The sequence below is a fragment of the Lutjanus erythropterus genome, chromosome 2 (assembly GCF_056507025.1).
Source record: "Lutjanus erythropterus isolate fLutEry1 chromosome 2, fLutEry1.hap2, whole genome shotgun sequence".
Lineage (NCBI taxonomy): Eukaryota > Metazoa > Chordata > Actinopteri > Lutjaniformes > Lutjanidae > Lutjanus > Lutjanus erythropterus.
The window spans coordinates 35,868,567-35,889,846 of record NC_139318.1 but is presented as its reverse complement, the minus strand read 5'-3'; the positions used below and the strand labels follow the sequence as shown (position 1 = coordinate 35,889,846).

Genomic DNA, 21,280 nt, shown 5'->3' with positions numbered 1-21,280 from the left:
TATTCTACCCTATTCTACACTGCAGTTTTTGTCTCAACTAAAGGAGGATAACACGTCTTCCAAACTAAACAACAAAATCCGCTTTCATTTGTCATTGCCATCCAAAAATCACAGATATTATCGCTTCTGATATGATGCCTATCAGCAGGATACTGTTGTTAGTGTCAGTTTCTTTTGTCATTGTCACCCGATTGTTTTTTTCCCCATTGTTTGGTTGTTGAACATAAAGATGGCAATGTCTTATGTAATATGAGCCTGTCAGAGAGACGCCAAAAAGTGAAAGAGAAAGAAAACACATGTGTGGGCGAATTGCAGAGGAGTAGGTGACTTATTTAATGAGACCATGATGGACAATGAATGACAACCCTTATCCATATTTCAGTTTAGTTTCTGTAAACTTTTATATGTTAACCTAAATTAATGCCAACACTGAGCTGAACTGTCAGTCATCGGTTATTGTTTTGGTGATGGACCAGAGGAATGCCTGGCACAGTCCCACCACCCCTCCTGAGAGAGGTGACACTGCAGAAAATGGGAAAGCTCAGGAAAGTCAGATTGAAAAAGGTTCTGACAAGGCCTCCATCTTTTCTTCAGCATTTATAACCACTGGCACTCAGTAGATCTCCACACTCACAAAACACCTGGCGTTCATGTCAAGTTTTCCCCTCACAGGAGTTTGGTTTAGTAAAGTGTTCTTTGAATATATTTTCTGCTAGACATAAATTGTAAATATTGAAATAAACAGCATGTGTGGGTGTCTCGCATTTGGCTAAGGCACACATCTCCATAATGACAAAACACTTTTCATTTATGTTTAACAGCATGTGAATGTGTCTCTAAAATTATTCTCACTATCAAGGAATGAGGAATTATTATTATAATAATAAGGCCTAATAAAACTCAACAGACCTGAGCATGAGAAGGGCTTAACAGATCACTCACATGACAGCTGGAGCAACTGTGGTGTTTGCGCCTACATTTTTATTGGGTTCCAAATAACAAGGATTAAGCAATTATGATCTACAACATACAAAATGAACGAGACATTATATCTGACAACAAGACCGGCCCGACCGAGGGAGAAAAACATATGTACTTCTGTTAGAGCCTGATGCTGGCTAGATATACCCGTTGGATGCAAAATTACGCACCCATCTTCAGAAACACCTTTTGATTCTGTTTCCTCCACCCACAGTGGTGTTAGCAGGACAGAGGAGTGAGAATGGGAGAAGATGAGGAGAAAAAGGAGAATGAGCGGTCACAAAGCTGCACCTCAATCCGGCTCAGGTGGATGTTCAGCCGAATTGAGATGCAGTTGTGCGGTCAGTCTGAGTTGATTTACCTCTCCTCTCCCCATCTCAAAACTAAAACCACTGCGCCTCTTGCTTTTGCTAATTATTTCCCCTAAAAAAATTTAGCAACTCTTTTTTTGCAGTATTTTTCTTAGGCTTTTGATGCCTTTAATCGATAGGACAGCTGAAGATATGACAAATTAATCCCTCAAACGAGATTCAAACCACGGCTGCTGCAGAGGACTAACAGCCTCCATACATGGAGTGTGCACTCTACCAACTGAGCTACTCAGACACCGTAAATTTGATCAAATCTAGCACCCCATTTATTATTATTATTATTGTTTTGTTTTTGTTTCTTGCTTAATTTTTGTTTTATTATTATCAAATCATCATTATCATAATCATCAGATGACTCAGATGAAGACTACTTGTGTCATGACACAAAAACTGTAGACAGAACATTTATGGTCATGGTTAACAGACAGCAATGCTGGGCAAAATAGATACAATCAGCAGTCTCACATGTCAGTGGAGTCACGTTCTGATTATCCATCAAACCTGCTCAAACCTGACATCAATTCAGAAGTTTCTTTATTCAGATCACTCCTTGGAGCCACAAATGCTAAATTTTATGATTTTTTTTTTGTATAAAGCAGTCCATACTGATTGCAATAATATCACTGTTGCAATGTTTTGATCAGCAGAGAGAGATGCTCAAACAGCAACAACAAACTGACAGAACACCATGTGATCCATCAGTGTTTACATTCACAACACTGCATCCTACGTCCTACATCCTACACTACATTACACTCCTCCTCTAAGGCTCTGCACAGCATGAAATGCATGTTGCCGTCTATATATAGTCATCATTATTATGCAGGAATACCTTATGGATGAGCATGAATAAAGCATTCGTTCTTAAGTAGTTTTCTGTGAAGCCTTTGTCTATTCCTCAACAATCAGTCACTGTGATCTGATACTATCCTTTATACCATGTCTACATCCACCCGGACCATAATGCATTCCAGTCTTGGACTGTCACAAACATGAAGTCACTCATGCCCTGGGGGCTTCATTCTGTATGCCATGCTGCTGCTGCCGCTGCCACTGCTGCTGCTGACATTTTGTCGACTTCCAAGGGTCGTCACGATACAATCAAAGAAACCCTTCCTTCACAAAGAAAGCTTAATTAACTAATAATTTAGTGTTTTCCAGCAGCCGGTCTGTGCATCTGTTGTTGTTGGCCTCGCATAGTGAAGAAATCCCTAAGAGGATTAATTTGTTCGTTCTTCTAATGAGCAGTTGGACAGGCATACCTGCCCTGTCGCTGCTCCTCTGAGGATATAGGCTTCAAAACAGCATGTGTTATGCTATACATCTTACTGGCAAGGTACAAAGCATACATAAGAAAATAAAAAGTAATGGAACTGCTGTGAGCACTGTTTTTTTTTATATTGGTTTATGGAAACTACTTCAAAATGATAACAGTTTTTAAATCAACACCAGTGTGTAAATATTTAAAAAGCATCAATGGAGAAATAAATAAATTACAGTTCCCTTTTGTTTCAGAATACTGACTTTTAGGACTCATATTCAGACATGTTATGATACTCAAGTGTTGGGCTTGTTTGATATGTATATTACATATTTTCTCTTGTTATCTGTTGTATGGGTGAAATGTGTACATCAATGTGTTTTCACGTTACCTCTGATGGGTGAGCAGATTATGGTTGTTGTGTTGTGTTGTTATTTTAGGACATGATAATTAAGGGAATATATATATCAAACAACTACATCTTCTCTTTTGGAAACAGGAAATAGGTAATTTGGAAATAGGTACTGGCATATGTTTTTTATTTTTTTAGCTTTATATACATCATTTTACATATATTTAACCCTTTGTTTATTTCAAGTTTGATGTTTAATATATTTTGTTTTATTATTATTTTCTAATTTATGATCATTAAAAGTACGTAAAGTAAAGTAAGTAAAATTGATATTTACTATTTTAGTAAACAAAACATTTTGGATACAAAAATATTGTTAAATATCCTGCATCCATTACATACCTTGTCCAAAGTGTTTGATAACCATACCTGAAGGATTGTTGCAAAAAAATTTTATGTATATATTCTATATTCTACATATAATATTCTGTATAAAAAATATCAAACGATATATTGATTTCGGAATATTTTTATTTCCTTGTTTCAGTATTAGCAAAAAAGTCCAGTATTGATCAGCCCCAATACAGTATTGATAATTATAGTCCTTTATTGATTTTTTTTTTGTTCTCTTCTTTGCTGTGCACTTTAATTTTTATTTATTTATTCGATTATTATTATTATTATTATTATTATTATTATTATTATTATTTATTTACTTTTTTTTTGAGGAGCAATATGTTGCTATTGCACATGCAAAAATGGGACAAAAGTCCAAATAGTGAGTTGAAGCCACAGACAATATATTAAATAGGATGAAATCCTATTTAATATATTGTCTGTGGCTCCAACTCACTATAATCCCACTATAATAGGATGAAATCCTATTTAATACAAGATAAGATTATAAAGGATTCCTGACATGTCATAAACCAACTCATTCGACAAACATTTGCCAATAAGTTCACCTGCAATAAATGTGGAATGGGCAAACAATAAGTTATTCCAGCCCAGAATTTAAATTTCAAAGGACACCACAGCTTAAAATACTTACACTTTATTATCATCTTTCTATTTTATTTCACTTTTATCTTAATTTTTGATATTTTGTTTATTACTTTTATTATCATTATGATGATGATTATTATTATAAGCTCCATGTATGTCTTGATAAAAATGTTTCAATCTACATTATAAAAATATATAGCACTGATGTATTAAGATGACTAATGGATGCATGAATTAGTGAAGCAAGAGTAGGATAATAAAATTCAGCCATTTTTAAGTAACAACATTCAGTCTATAATCCTGACTTCTACTCTGGGTTTCTCTGCTGTAACATGACATAACATGAACAGTGTCACGCCGACTCCACAGGAGGGCAGCAGATAGATTTAGCTAATTCAACCCTGATCACACTCCTGGCAGCCTGAGAGGTGATTTTATCCATCTTGTCTCAATTTTGAGGATATTCAGGAGCAGCACAGCTGGACTTAAACAGATACCAGACAGATTAATTGAAAATGACAGCAGAAACTCAGTAATGCTTTTTTCCTTTAACCCTCTCATGTGGCCGACAGACCCACCAACCTGTGTGTGGATTAAGGGTGTTTAAAGTGAAAATCACATGCTCACTGAAACCTCAGGGCCGGGGTCCAAGAAGCCAAGGACACAAATGTGCAGTGAAGAGTCTGGCTAACTCTTAAGCTTAAATCATACCTGAGGGTCACCAACTGGACTGAGAACATATTGTATAATTTATTTAATCAATAATCAGTGAGTGGTAGAACCTGTTTACGGTTCTTTACGTTCTGGCAGATTATACCATGGAAATACATACATACATTTATGACCACAGGGATGCTATAAATTCCAGTCCTACAGTAAACGATTACCCATAAATCATCTACAGTACATTGACTTTTTGAGAACATATTATAATTCAGGCTGTGTTTGAGCACAGCCGTGTTGGGAATTATGTTGATATAGATTGGACACATCTGGCGTCCAGACTGCCAAATATTTGGGAGCCATTTTGCGTGTTAGTTTTCACGCTACAAGTGGGTTTAATTAGGTTTAGTCGTGTGAGATCAGGTCAGGTGATTATGGGAAAACTGCATTACATGAGAGTTCTGATTTAATGCCGTACATCCAAAAAATAAAATACCTATGATAAAGTAACTGAAGCAGTCTAATAAAAATATCAAATATTGTATTATTATTTTACTAAAAACTGCCTTAAAGTAGAATATCACCAATAGTGCCACAGCTAGTTTCATTTTCATGCTGCATGAATATGAATATTCATAACAACTTCATTTTTTCACATTTCCCTGTATCTTTTTTGGTGGTGACATTTCTAACTTGTAAATATTCAGCGGTATCACAGCTATCAAATATCCTGTCATGCAATGGTGTTATACATGTTAATGCTGGTTTGAAATATTGTAATAAGGTTTTACATCACAAAGTGTTACAGCACAGCTTAGGACTATTTTTTGACAGAGCTGTAATACTTGAGAATTTTGTATATATATATATATATACATATATATATATTTATTAATTATTCCTAACATGAACCTGTCAGAATTGTGAATTATTAGTGAAGACAGTAAGTCTGCTCAGTGAGGCATGCTGCAAGAAATCTCAGGTAACTGTAAGAGGGAGAAGCACATCATGGCTGGAAAAATGCCAAAACAGTCACATCTGAAAATAACAAATCCAATCCAGTTTCTCTGGACTGCATTCAATGCTAGTGTTTTTTGTTTCTTTTTTTTTTTTTTTTTTTTTTACATCCAGTGCCAATACTTTGCATGTTTTCACTTTCTACAATAAGGTAAGGAAAAGGCTGTGTGCACTGACATTATATGTAGGCACTGGACTTATGTCATGAGGTGCAGAATGTTTGGGGGACTGTTATGAAATTATCAAATTATTGCAATTTTAAATCTCATGCAATATGCTGAGCATTGCAATAACAGTGCAATTTCTCTCAGTTTTTGCAAATGGTGTCCTCAAGGACTGTTAACACCTGTTTTATCTAATAAAATGAAGTTTTCAGTCCATTCATCTTACTTCAGTCATTTTTATTGCATTAAAACGGGACTGACCAACCAATCCTGCTGATTGGGACCTTTACTGACCTCATCAGAAAAAAAAATCAACACCATTTAGGGGACTGCATAAACCCCAACTGATTTTATATTCTATTACAAAAAGTTTAATTTGCATTAGTAATATTAACGTAATAGATCAATACATGTATCATACTATGATGTATCATTTTTTTTCCACCCAGTTTTATCCAAATGTCTTGGATACTGGGCTGTCTAAGGAAGCAAGTGGAGTAGTAGAAACTGCAAGCAAGCCAGTTTGTTACATAAGAAATCATCCACAGACAGGATTATAACCTTTTTCAAGTACTCCAAGGCATGTCAAATGAGAAATATTAGAAAGATATTTACACGGGGTTTCCCAAAGGCCAAAACAGAACAAGGCTCAAACAAGAGAGACAGTGGAGGACAAACAAAAAATAAAACACATTTACTGTTTTAATAATCTTGTCCATCTTTTTCTAAAAAATCAGTTCCAAGTTGGCTTCATTTTTGTTACTGCTGATACAATACTTTGTTTCCTGTGGCAGATGGTCTTTAAGCAAAGAGAGGAAAACCAAGGACACTTTTTGGCCTTAAATGTACAGTATTTACTGTATTCATCCAATCCAAGTATCTGAAACCGCAACACAGCGGGAGAGAAAAATTCCCCGTAAAGAGACACGGGCCTGTGTTTCCCTCAATGTGTCCTTAGCAGAGGCGGAAGGTTTGATCACAGACACAGTTTCAAAGGTTGGAGGGTCACCTGATCCTCTGGATGTGTGTGTGTGTGTGTGTGTGTGTGTGTGTGTGTGTGTGTGTGTGTGTGTGTGTGTGTGTGTGTGTGTGTGTGTGTGTGTGTGTGTAGGGGGGGTGCTCAATGCCTTGGGGCAATGGTATAATAGGCATCAACCCAACCCAGGGGTCAAACCTCTACAGCCTTTGGACAAAGTGTCCCGCCTCAGTCATATTTGATTTCAAGGGACAATCTTTGACTTGATGGGTTCTGGACAGATACAAAAGAGACCAAGGGAGAGGACGGTGCTGATTTTCTTCTTCACTGTCAGGATAATATTGTGCTCAGTGAAGTTATCATGTGATGGGTTCAGCTCAGTGTCAGTCCTCTTATCTGATCAAAGACATCCATGTCAAGAAAATGCATTGGTAAAAGAGGAAATGTAAGTTTGTAACAGATTAAAAACTTATTTTGATGAATGCCAGATGTTTTACATTATTGTTTTACAGTTACATCAGTTATAGCCTTGTAAGCCACATGATGTCCTCTCTGGCTCATGCTTTTGGTAACCACTTGAAAGGATTTGTCAGTGCCTATAAACCATTGTGCAGTTTAGAAATAGAACCAAAATATGTTTCTAATCTGGTTTAGCTGGGCAGACTGAAAAGGGGTAAATGTAAATCTACAATGCATAGATTGCAGATGTAAAATATAAAAAAATAAAGAAATCGACCTCTTCTTGTCCCAGCAGTTGTAAGTACAGTACTGAGAGTCTTTACTCAAGTAAAAGCACGATTATTCCCATAAAAACGACTCAAGTAAAAGTGAAAAGTACTATTTGAGAAACCTACTCAAGTAAAAGTAAAAAGGTACCTGTTTAATATATTACTCAAACTTCCATTTTAACTTTCATCTGCAGCCATACAAATATGTATCTTTTTTCTGCAGAATAACTGGAGCTAAGCTGGTACCTGGATGGGAGGCTTCATGATAAAAACTAAGTTGTTGTTAGTGGGCCAGTAGGGGGCAGTCTTCCTTCTGGTTCCAATTGCACTTTTGTACACTTGTACTGCATGAAAGACACATTAAATAGGCTTTTCTCTTTTACCAAAACTAAGACGAGCATAATTGGTCCGTTAATGCCTCGTAAAACACATCATTCAAACAGAAATACATGTAAAACTCATCATATCTGTCTGCCTCTTGTTCTGGGTTTTGCTCCATTATCATCGTAGTCGTGGTCAAAAGACGGTGATGCTTATTTTTCTTCCAGGCAGCTAGTGACAACTCATTCAATCCCTACATACTGCAGACTAGTTGTAATGATGGTCGACATAACAAATGGAGCAAAATAAAAGTACAGTTGACAACATGAAAAGTACTCGTCCCTTAAAAAAACATACACATTTACTCATGTGCGCTACTTGTAACTCATTACTATCCACCCCTGTATCCCCAAGTATCATGGAAAGACATTTTACAAGTCAAATGAAATGGAAAACCAGCGGCTGCTCCCTCGAGAATGTTAAGTTTTTACAAACAAAGATGTCTGTGCCCATATGAGGAAAGGGCACTGAATAACAGACAATTTACAATAAATACTGTACATTTTATAGAGAGAAACATTCTAAATGGATGACAGACATTCATGGAAAAGTCTTGGTATACTTGGTATACTGTGTGTGACAGCAGACTCCTCTGTCAAACTGTTTTCCACTGATTCAATATATCACCCCTCAGCACAGAACCGCAGGGCATCCGTGGTGGGAAGTGAGCCAAGCCAGATATATAGTGCCTCATAGAGAATGACCGACTATATCACAAACCCTTATTGTGGCAGATCGTCACTTTAACTGACGTACATCCTCTGGCATTGAGATCACAATAATTATCAATGACTTACTTCAAATGACAGTATCATGGTCAATTCATGCATGCACTCAATGTATGTATGGTGGTGCTCAGTGTAGTATTGCTGGCAGAAGTTTAAAGGACTGTAATTGTGTTATTGTTTGTTTTAGCCTATTAGCTACAAATTGCACAATACTTAACATGATTATTAACTGTTTTCAAAAGCACAGTTCTTTAGCCTGATTTTCTTTCTGCAGGCCAGTCATTTGTTTGCATTTTGTGCAAACTTGCTTCAGTAGCTAATCCATCAAAATTAATAAATTCTGCCCTTTATTTATTCAGTCTGTTTCACTTTATTTAGTCTATATGGACAACTTTTAAAACCTTACTCGGCCCCATTAAAGGTTTGAGTTGGCTGCTGAAAAGCACTGGATTCATATGAAAATCAAATATGAAGACAAAGTATCAAACATGAGCCTTGTGAAAAAGAAAACAAGAATTTGATTGTTTTTTCCATGTTTCTATCCATTTCCAAAAAAGCCAGAATGTGGCTGAATGTATCAACTTATATTTAAAATAGTCTCTGCTTCTATATTACTTACACATTTGCGAGTGGATTCCACACAGCAAAATTTATAAACCACTGCCCTAAGGTAGGATATCAATTTCTAATGTGATCTGCTTTAAAAAACATTGTTAAAAGGTGCAGCATGTAAGGTCTGGCCTACAGCTGAAGTCATACTCCAAACAAATAGGGGGTAGCATATCACCAGAGTAACTGTTAACTTCTGCTAACAGTATCTGCCTTTAGCTACTTAGCTGAATTAGCTCAGTTAGCTATGCAGCGGTTTTCCACTTATGTAGGAATTTGTACCACCCGGAAGTGGAATGCCACTGGGAAGCATGTCGGAATGGACACCAGAACTGGAGTCGGGCAAGGGGGCAACAGAACTGAACTGCACAGCCTCCCATTGAAGACGCCCGGGACAGGACTAACCTCAGTCTTTGAGACTGACAGAGGCCAGTGTGATAACTGAGTACAATACCAAGGTGATTTACAGCGATGGCACAGCCAGTTCACATGGAGAAAAGAGAGGTGCAAAGTTGAGAGTTTAGCAAGAGGGAGATGGGGCATCAGTCAGTGTCCACCTCTTACGGCCTGAGTGGGGCTTATGAGGTGAGCCCTGGGATGTCAGGAGCCCCCCTTGGCAAAAAAACCCCCAAAACACCTTGGTGTTGTTGGAGTGAGGGCAGTCTAGATGCTACAGTGACTCACGATCACCTCTTTAAGTACAAAGTGGTATTGTGAGACAGGATGGGCTGAAGCTAGCTGGTTAGCATGCTAACTTCAGTAGATATCTGCAACATAATATGTAGACATCTTGATATTATGTCAAAACTGTCATTTCTTCACATTCTGTTGATAATTTCACCTGATTTTTAATGCTTTAAACAAAACATGTTGCATATTGCACCATCAATGGCCCAAAACCACCTCAAATGTAAATGAGGCTAAATCAGCATTGATACTAATTGTTTGCATTTTATGCATGTATCATTCACAACTATGTATGAAAGAGGTTGGTCTTTTATCGAAGAGGCGGAAGGCAGTGAAATACTGACCTGATGTGATTGTTTGCACCATCAGCACATTCATATGACAACTGTGGTAAATGAGAGCTCATCTGTCAGCAGCAGTCAGTCCTCACAGGACGACACAACCTCCCACCAACCACACGCACACACTAAAGCCATTGTAAACAAACACTAAGTAGAGAGAATAGATCCCTCGATCATCATCACACAGCTGTAAACACAGATGTGAAAAGAATCGTGACATGTAACAGAAACAGACACGGCTGAAGAGGAAGTACAGTAGGTTCTGAACAAATCATCTGCACATCTGAGGAACTGGTGTTGCCTATAAAAATATATAAAATCAAATACATTTACAAATAAGACAAAACAGTGTGGAATGTTGTATCTGTATGGATTCAGATGAACATTGCTGGTGAGAAAAATAAGCTTTCAGGATAGTAAAGACTGAACAGTCTGACAGACTGACAGTCTGACATGAAATTACAGCATGGTGGTGAAATTTTTTGAATTCTTCTGTTCTCTAAGAAATTGAAACCAATGCAGAAATTGTCCTTTCTGTTAAAGACAACACAGCCATTGTCCTCCAGAGTAGGGGAGCCTGTTCCTGAAAGGCTATCTGCCTGGTGGCCCCAGGCTAATCTGGGCTGTGTGGAGTGGAGGTCACAGGGCACATGCTTAGGCTGGTTTTGGCTGGTGGTCTGAGCACAGATCCTTCAGATCACTACTTAGGTCAGGTGCTCAATTTGCTTGAGATAATCTGACAAAGGAGCTTACATACCTTTCAAAGGACTCCTTTTTTCAGGACTTCTGTTTCAAAAGCAGCAGGCTGCCATTGGCTTTGAGACTCAGTCTAAGATTGATAGCTGAACTCAAACCAGATTAAATAACCTGAGGACAAGAGTCAGACGCAGTCTGCTCACTGATATTGTAATAGAGCTGTCACTTTAAAAAATAAATCCAGAGTGAACAAATATGCACTAACACATAATTTGCTCAAATTAATTTGAACACAACCCATGTACAGTAGCCTGTCATAAAACACAATGTGGCCTTTAATTATGTCTTTAATTTATAGTACAGCTGGAGATATGACAGGAGACGGGGAGAGAGAGTGGGGGAATGACATGCAGCAAAGGGTTGTAGGCGGTAGTTGATCCTACAGACACTACAGAGGACTCACAGCCTCAGTACATGGTGTGAAGGTTCCTCTGAGCTACCAGGCCACTTTGCTTCAGCAATCAAGTAAATTTTGGGTGAAGCCCAGTCTGACTGCCTTCCCAGGTGTGCCATATAATGTTTTTCATGCTAATATCAGTACAATTTTTTAAAGTTTGTTTCAGTACATATGTTTTATGCATTGAAAAAATACTGTGATTTTTTTATGCAATGGTTATGTTATGATATCAACAATATTGTAACACAATGTGTTAATTTCATCAACAAGCTCCAAAAGCTAGCAACCAAGAAAGAAGTTATGTCTATAACAACAATGGCAACATGTATGCATTACAACAATGAAATAATAGCAACAGAACATTGTAGATTCTGTGGATTCATTTAAAAGGCAGGCAAAGACCTAAGTGTTTAAACAGAAATTTGGGTAATCTATGCACCAGACACTTTATGCACTTATTGTGTTTTCTTATTGCGTTTTGTTTCATGAGGTACAGTTTTAGTCATTGTGCATTTTAAACACGTGACTGTAGCAGTCACTCCATCTTTTGTTTCTATTGTTTAACTTATTGTAAAGTACTTTGTGACTCATATCTGTGAAAAGGGCTATATAAATAAATTTCTTCTCCTCCTTCTTCCGTAAGGTGCAATCAGTACATTTATACAATCTCGAGGTACTTGAAGCAAGAATGATAATGTATTCAAAGTCCTAACAGTCTTTAACTGGAATTAAAAATAACAGCATTTCACTATATAGCCATAAATATTAGTCTGTTGCACTTATGCACTGTTTTAATTCCAACAGTTATTAATTACAGAAGCAGATATTTAATTCAATCCCTGTTTGAATTGTTTTATTTATTTTTCAATTTAAAGAAAGTGCCAACCCTATATTGGAATATTATTTAGGATGTTCACTGATGAGTATAGTTCAATAAATTTTATAGTTATTTTATAGTTTCAAAGATTTTACACTGATGACACCACAGCAAGTGGAAAATGATGGCATGAATAATGAGGCAGGTAAACATCAAATACTAGATTTTATATTCCATTTGACTAGTAATTTTGCTGTTTATGTTAAATACAACAGGTTGTTAAATCTATATAAATCACCTTAAGTGAATATGACCTCATGCCAGGCGTTTGCAATACAGAATCCTAAATAATGTGTAACACAACAACTGTTGACCAGGAAAGGTAAAGCTGGCTGGGAAAGATGACCTTGCTCTGCTGTGTCTTTGTGCTAATCAAATCTGAATGTTTCATAGAATGAAGATTAAGCCCTTACTTCCTGCTCAGTTCCACGAAGTCAGCTGTCTTTTCAAACGCAGGGTCTGGGTTGATGTGGCTGATGAAGGCCAGATGTGGATCACCACAGTGCACACATTTTCTTTCTTCACAGAAATTGAGAATTACAGTGTTGCTTTACAAGACTGACTGATCTGTGGTCCTCTGTGAATGCCACTGTTAGTTCATACTGTATTAAGCAACACCTTGGTTTAGATTTGGAAAGGATTTGCTAGTTTAATACCACATGTGTATATATTTTTTTTTACATTTCTGGTTTTCATTTCATTACCAAGAACATGTCGATCAAAAGTTCACTGTAATGGCATGAGGTTTGCTGCTGCTGTTGTTGTTATTTTTTGGGCTATTTGGGTCCCCTTGGGATTGTCAGCAACCTAGATTTAAACTTTTTCATGTTGTTCCCCTCAAATCCCACTAGGCAAAACATTTTTGTACCACAATAAAATGAACTAAGACAGGGGCAAAATGATGCTAAAATTGTTAAATCCTTGTTTTCTATGTCTGTGCATGTTATATTGCATTCAATTTTGATTCTACTATCAGAATAGAGGTTGAAATGAGAGAAACATCACTTCCTTTTTTGCCAGACATCCCCAGTCATCTTCCCACTGGAGCTAGTGTAAACATGAGCCATAATGTTCTTCCTGTCATCTACTGTATTGTGCACACATTGAACAGCTTATCCAACCAATAAGACAGTGGCCTGCATCCCATTATGTAAGAACAGATCTGGCTGCTCAAATTACATTGATTATAAGATAAAGCAATAATATACAGTATATCCCATCCTGGACTTCAGTCAGCAGCACATATACAGTCACTGGAATAAGAAAGTCATAAAACCCAACAAAATGCAAACACATAGTTTCCCATGGTCAAGGACTGGCTGCGTGCTACTGCCAAATTAAAATTTCAAAACCAGTTAGTGCTTACACAAGATGCTACAATACCAAAACAAACAATAAAATGACCTTCCCTGTACTTTTCTTTCCTTCAAGGAACCCATTTGATTAAAGAATATATGGAGCATTTTCCTAAAAAACAAAACAAAACAATGTATAGACTCCTATAAACATAATCCCTCTAAATCACCACTTATGACTGACTAGAAGTGTGTGGTGGGGGCTGTATCTGCAGAAACACTTTTTGTTTTCTTATTTTCTCTCATTTTGCTGTGCTCTGGATGTTTGCTTCAGCTTGTTTAGCAGTCCTGTGTAGCCTTCAACTAATACAGTGCACTGGTTTTAAGGTCAGGACTATAAAAACATAGTGAATAGGGATGTTCCTAGTGACTAATTTCCCTGTCCTCCTGGTTAAATGAAAATTTTAATTTAGAATAGTTGAATACTCTAAAAGTAAGAAAACAAGCCAAACGGTCCAAATTGAGCACAACTGATTAATCATCAAGGTTAAATTACATGTGTTAAGAGTCAATGGAAGCCAATAAATCACATTCCTCATTCACAAAACAAGTATTCAAAATGCCACTGAGCTGCATGACACTTTGCTTTGCCCATTATGAACAAAACATGACAGCAACTCACTAAATGCAGTATTTTGTCAGACTGAACAGGATCACAGCATCAGCAGATAAACAATCTGCAGTTAATGTTAGCTGCCACACTGAGTGGCTAAGGTTTGCAGTGCTAGCAGCAGCAGCCTGCTCTCCTTGCAGGTTAATGCCCACTTGCCTGTGCTAAATGTGGCTATGCATCGCTCAAGTCAAGTGGTTATATGTCGGCTTAAACATACAACCTTATTTTCAACATTCTGTCAAACTGCTTCTACCTTTATTCTACCTTTAAGTACAGCATATAAATGTATCTGTGAGCTACAAGCTCACATCTGAACCCTGGAAACCTTGATCAAATTCTGTCTGTCCGTGTGTGACTTATGCTTCCTCCTCTGTTTCTTTTATTACAGGGCATGTTTCCTCCTCTGTTACGTTTATTCCTGGCCATGTGTAAAGATGTCCAAAATCTGTGATAAACAGCAGAGGAGTCTGGTCTGGCCTGAGTGACTAAATGGGCTCCTACAAATGAGTTTAACAGGAGATCAGTTGGAGGCCAGGTTTCAAATCCCCAAAGCCGTGTACTGCCAAAGCAGGAGGAAGCCACTGATGTAGCTTGTCTCACATGGGTGTCTGGTCAATCAGATTCAGGAAGACGAGTCTAACTGTAATGACAAATTAAGTCTAATCCGTTAGAGAGGAGAACTGCTCCTACTGGCTGAAAGATGATCAGAAAACCAGAGGGCAGCCTCTAAAAACATGACCATGACCACTCTTAAAAATACCAGCCATGCCATGAGGAGTTCAGAGAAATAATCAAAGCCAGAGTGTAATCCTCGAGTAATATGGTAAGCAGATTTTGCTTCCACATGTTCTTATGAGGATCCAGATGTGTGAGGCTGGTAGTGACATATAGGAACAGATTGAAGCCCTTATTTAAAAAAAAAACTCAGCTATTATCTAATTCATGAGGATGAGAGGGTGAAAAAACTTAAAAGACAGACTGTCCAGTGACCTTGTGTTAAAACTACTAGTGGGGGTGAGATTAAAGAGAAAGGACACAGAGACCCACATATGTACTTTTTCCACACCTGGATTAGTTTATGCTGTCTCACCTCGAAGCTCAAGCCTCTTATTGAAACATTAGCACTATTCACTCACACACACTCCCAGTGCTTCAAACACCAACATACTCTGTAACTCTATCCTGTGTAAGAGCTGGTGTCGACAATTATGTCAGTTTAAAAAAAAGTTGAACAATTTCTCCAATTTAACATCTGGGCAGAATGCAAACACATGGAATAACTCTGAGGAGAATTGTCAATGAATGAATTCTCAAATTCCTGTTTGGGGAGATGTTCTACATCTCTTTTTTTAGGATGACAGAAAAAAAATGTCTCTTCCAGCATTAGAGTTCAAAAGTTTGACAATAATATCTCTTAAATGAGGACATTTGTAATGAAAACTCTTGGAAATTAATTGCTTAGAGAACGTGATCTCATAAACATCTGTCTCTGTGAAACATCTGCAGCTGCTTTTGACAAGAAGAAACTGAAACATTTGAGACAACAATACTTCTGGGAAATGGTAAAGAGACTGAAAACATTCTGCCTTTGGCCATTTTTTAATGTGTTACATCATAATCAGCATATGCCTTTTCTGCAAGTAAATAACCCGATAAAGGCCACCTGCAGAGCTTCCAGATCTGGATAATAACAGTTCAGTTCCAAATGTGTTTGAAGACAGCATGGACTGCATCAAATCTGAAAAACAGGATTGATGCTGTGCAATAATTTCACAAATATTAAATAGGACTTAACTCAATGTACTTTCTGCAAAATTGTAACCTAAATGTATTAACCTAATCTTTGCCTTCACACAAAGCTAAATATATGAGACCTCACGCCTTGTTATTGTTATTATTATTATTCTCAAAATTGACCATTATTTTTTCCATTTATGATGTGTATGTTGTGTATTTCCAGTATGATTTTCCATCATACTGGAAATACACAATTAAACTGTGCTAAAATATACTGACTTTTAGATGGACTAAATTATGTCCAAAAACAAAAGTCTACTCAGATGGAGGTCTGTATTCTGATGTAAATGAAAGATAGTATCTTGAATTAATAGATGCCCAAACAAGCTTACAAAGCAGACTATCGACTTCCATGTATATAGGTGTGAGACCAACATACAAATTATAGGAAAACATGAATAGTATAATCAGTATGCCTCCATACTTGATATGCATTGAATAAACTGATTATAGCGTCCACTGCTATGTCCTGTAAAACCACGCCCATCCAGGGGAAATACGTTTATACTAAAAAGAAGTTTTTAGGGAGTCCCACTTAGGCACAGCGGTACTTTGAACTAAATGCTAATGTCTCCATGTTAACAAGCTCACAATGACAATGCTAACATGCTGATACTGATGTTTAGGATGTTAGCATGCTTACTTTTTCTAATTAGCACTACACTCAAAGTGCTGCAGGTGAAGTTAAAAAGCACCAAATTGTTTGCAATTCACGTGGAATGCACTAAATATCATGGCAATTAATGCAATGTTTGTTGAGACTTTTCATTTAAAATAATAAATGTGAACCTCATGTTGCTGTGTATAAAATTTAGAACTGATCAAAAGAGATATTTCACTGGTTGAGTGACAACTTTGGCAGGGCTAGATTAAAAGTCAGGGGATCATCAGTCATTGGGATTTGTTTTCTGGGCGCCTCTGATATCCAGATATTATAAATTCATTCAACCGTTTTCACATATTTCAGTCTAGACCACAGCGTGATCCTGAATTTGCCAGTATCACACTGCTGGCATGACTTCAAATAAAACAAACAGGATTTAAAAGCAGAGGACTGAGTTCAAGTTTAAGAAAGAAATTAAGAAATAAAACTACTAATTATCAATACAATAGAATGCTATTTTTTTTTAAATAGCATTCATGTAAGTGAACTCCAGAAGATCCACAGTAGTGTCTCTAATGACAGTAGTAGCAGTAGTACTGATCTGTGTCCTGAAAGATCCTCAGAACTTAACCCACCGCACTTAACCATATAATCATGTGAATAATTAACTCTTGCTGGTTCCAGAGAGGCAGGCACTAGGACCTGCAGCCCTGTGCAGTCAGACAGAGCCTGTAGCCTCTGGGACGCTTCTCACTTACTTTCAGAACAGTTTTCAAACAAGTGCAAGACTCAGAAAGGACTGTTTGGGATAATTGACAAAGAATTTCCCCTCTCTGGCATCTTGTGGAATTGGACAAAAACTGGAATATATTTCAGTGATCCTTGAGAGTCTTACGTCAAAGGAGAGAAGAGAGAGCTTTTGCAGAGGTAGAGGACTATTTCACCTTCATCTACTCTGCATGAAACTTCCTACTCTATGTATATATATATATTACTATTGTGCAAAATGCAAAGGAACAAATTAGTTGTAGTACATGGTTTGCTTAACATTGAATCAGTTTACAGATGAAGCAATAAAGAATATCGAGTAGTTTTGTGTGCAGCTTTCAAGTTAGAGTTAACTAGGTGACAGGTCAGCTTTCACATGCAGCACTCAGACATTTTCATACTTTGTGTCTCTATATTCTTCCAATAGTTACTTGCTGAGACTTTTATTAAAATTATCATGTTTTAGACATCTAATGTGGGTTTAGGGTTGAAGATCAGACCCAACTGGGAACTGATCATCTCCCTCCATCCCCTCAGAAACTGCTGAAGCTTAGCCTTGGGCTCATCAGGTTACAATAGCACTGATCAGACCTGCACCCGTCTCCTTGGGCTAGGTAATATTGTCAAAGCATTCCTGCAGCAGAGTTCTTGTATTTGTATGCTATGCTGAGTTGGAAACAAGGAGCTAGCTTCAGGGTAGTTTCCTCAAATTACGTGTGCCACAGAGTTAAAACAAATTATTGCATTCTTGACATAATAGCAGGTGATTATACTGGAGAAGACTTGCTATGTTATTATGATAAAAACATACCGTATATTTGTAATTTTCAAACAGCAATGCAAACAGACCTTTAAATACATATGATTTATTTTAGAGACATTTGATTATGTTTTCATGAACTCATTTGCACTTTCCCCTTTTTGAGAAAAATCACTGACACTTCTTGTAGATGTTTGCTGAGGTGGAATGTTAACAATTTCCAACTATAAAGTGAGTTTACAGACAGGGGGTGGGTCTGCCTTTGACTTACACAGTAAATATGGGAACAGAGCAACTCATTTATAAACTAAACCATATGGCTGTTATCAACTGGCATGAAAAATAAAGTATCAATAGGGAGGCTTCTCTGCACTCACACAAAAGAGGCAGTAGTCAGTTTACAGTGACAAAGAGAGTGATGAAGACAGAGTGATGAAATCAGAGGGGGGTAGGCTGAAGGTACGATGTTAGTCTCAATGCTTAATTACGGTACTTATGTAAAGGAAAGGAAATAACAAAAGCAGATTTCTTTTTTCCCCTAAATGCAGCTCTGATGGTATCTGTGGCTGGTCTTTACATCTTTCAAATGTTCATCTTCATCAATGGCTGCTTCATTTAAAGGGCAATTCTACTCTCTGCCATGAGGGGTTGAGTTTGTCATCTAGTCCTCTGAGGCATTAAGAGCCGCCCCCCTGGCCGAGGCAATATAGGCAAATGCTAGAGTTGATAATGTTTTATTTCTCTAATTCACTGGCTCTCTCTTCACCAGCACTCCCTCAACTGGATCACCCACCACTGCACTCTCTCTCTCTGTCTCATTAACCAAACATCATCAGCATGCTTGAGTTACTTGATAAAGGGTTATCTGAACTAGTGACTGACACTGACAGTAAAAAGTGACACATCAGTAATCTCATGTCAAAAAGACCAAAGCCCTCTAGCAGCCAGGGAAGAAAAGAATAACAGATGAACTGCAGTACTGTACTATGGGGCTGAACCGGTCGACTGGCCAGAGACCGGAACCAGCCAGTTTTCTGATTGACTGGCTGGTCAGCGTCACTTATCTGATTCTGTGCCAGTCATATTCACACACATGCTCTGCATGATGGTCGTGTAATGAGCAGCAGACACTGATAAATAGACAGACAGACAGATAGACAGATAGATAGATAGGAAAAAGAGAAGTCTACAGAGCAGAACAGCTGAGGTGTTGCAATTCAGTGGTAAACTTTGTAGCTCTTCAGGCTAATGTTAGCCAGCAGCAGACGACTGTTCACATACTGACAGTTAAAATCTCACCTCCTGTTCTGGCTGAAGAATAAACAACATGTGTTGACGCGTCTCCTCAAACATTTTCTCATTCAGACTTGTTTAACCTCTGCTTCTGTTTTTCTCTAGTTTTACTACAGCAAACTGATGCACCATGTCAGTCTCTGGTTTATTTACATCTGCTTCCATACAAGATCATGTGAAATTCTCGCGAGATCATGTTCCTTCTAGTACATAATATAACATAATATAACAACATAATAATATAATAATGCCTACCTGTAATCTGGAGCACTTTTGTAGAAAACGTGTAAGTTATTTAACAGTGTTTTATTATGAACATACAATTTAATTTTACAAGAAAAGTTGCAAAAATGTTTGTTAATGCTGTCAATTATAGTTCTAAAATGCAGTCAGCCAAAATGAGAATCACCAGGTCAGACCCTTAAAAAAACCTGATTCAACCAAGAAAATTGGAATTTGCGCATCTCTAATAGCAACTGAAAAAAAGTGGATGCTAAAACAATTCATTTTTGTCTTCCTTTTTAAATGGTAAATGATTGTTTTCTGCATTTAAACTAAGGAAAACAAAACTGCAGGTCTACACAAAAAGCTTATTACTCTCCACAAGCTGCTTCTTCTGCTTCAAAACTTGTGAAATGCACAATAGCAGATCATTCAAATGGACTCTACTTTTGACAGTAAATATAAACACATTTGATTAAATAAAAGCAAATATTTAAAATGCCAAATTTTGTGAGAGGCCACATGAGGAACATATCCACAACACTATGCCAAGTATGTGATTTTTGATTTATTATTAAAAACATGCTATGAACTTCACTGCACGTCTGATTTATGTACCGTGGCTCCCTGCCAAACCCACGTGCTCACACACATGCTTCTGTGTGTCTTGACAATGATACGTGTTGCGGATTGCTTGCACACAGAGTAATGAAGAACTGTATATCTGAACCTCCAAAAGTAAGGTGCTAATTAAGGTGGTGGGGATGTTGGAAGGTGTTTTCCACTGACTTGTCCTCAGCTGACATGTCTGTCTGAATTTTCAACCGTGAGGCTTAAACTCTATGGGGTCTCAAATGAGGCCTACACCTTCAGTATCAGTAAATCTCTTGATTATCTTTAAAGTAAATGGGCAGCTGTTTAGTGTATAAAATGGGAATAAGGTCCGTCAGAAGTTCCCAGAGTTCAAAAAACACGCTATGAACCACTCAAATTGTATGTTTGTCCAACCAATAGGCAAATATATTCAATTTACAATTATATAAAACAGAATAATAACACATCACATTTAACAAGCTGAAACTAGACAATGTTTGAGGTAAAATGAAAAGAAATTCTGAGAGCTACAAGTCCTTAATTAAATAAAAACAGTGCTGCAAGTGCCCACCAAAAATAATAAAGTAATATCTGCACTGAACTATGTGACTAAATCATTAACAGCTTGCCCAAATACTGCAGACTTATCACTGTGAAAATGTTCATTATCTGCAGTATTTTTTTGACATATTTTTGGACTTCTTAGTATAGCTCCATGTTGCCAAGATTCTTCATTTTTGGATCCAAGAGAAATTTTTAAATAGCAAGACAGGAGAGTGTCCAGTGGAAATAGTGTATAAGTGCCAGTTCTCGTCCAACTCAAAACTGATTTTCTATTTGGCTGCAATCTAATTGAATCTAAGACCACACGTTGTGACAATTCCACATTTTCCGAGCTGTTCACATTTGTCACATTTCATGTATTCAATGTTAGACTTGATCTAATGATGTTGAGGTGGAAGATGGCAAAAAATGCGGAG

The 21,280-nt window shown here is 37.3% G+C and overlaps 1 protein-coding gene across 1 annotated transcript in view; it reads left to right on the top strand.

Annotated features, from left to right (window-relative positions):
• Positions 1–17,444: 17,444 nt before the first annotated feature.
• ngfb (nerve growth factor b (beta polypeptide)) overlaps positions 17,445–21,280 on the top strand; it is a 29,615-nt gene continuing 25,779 nt past the window's right edge. Inside the window, exon 1 of the mRNA XM_084745523.1 lies at positions 17,445–17,590. The gene's annotated coding sequence lies outside the window, so the exon portion shown is untranslated. The remainder of the gene's footprint in view (positions 17,591–21,280) is intronic.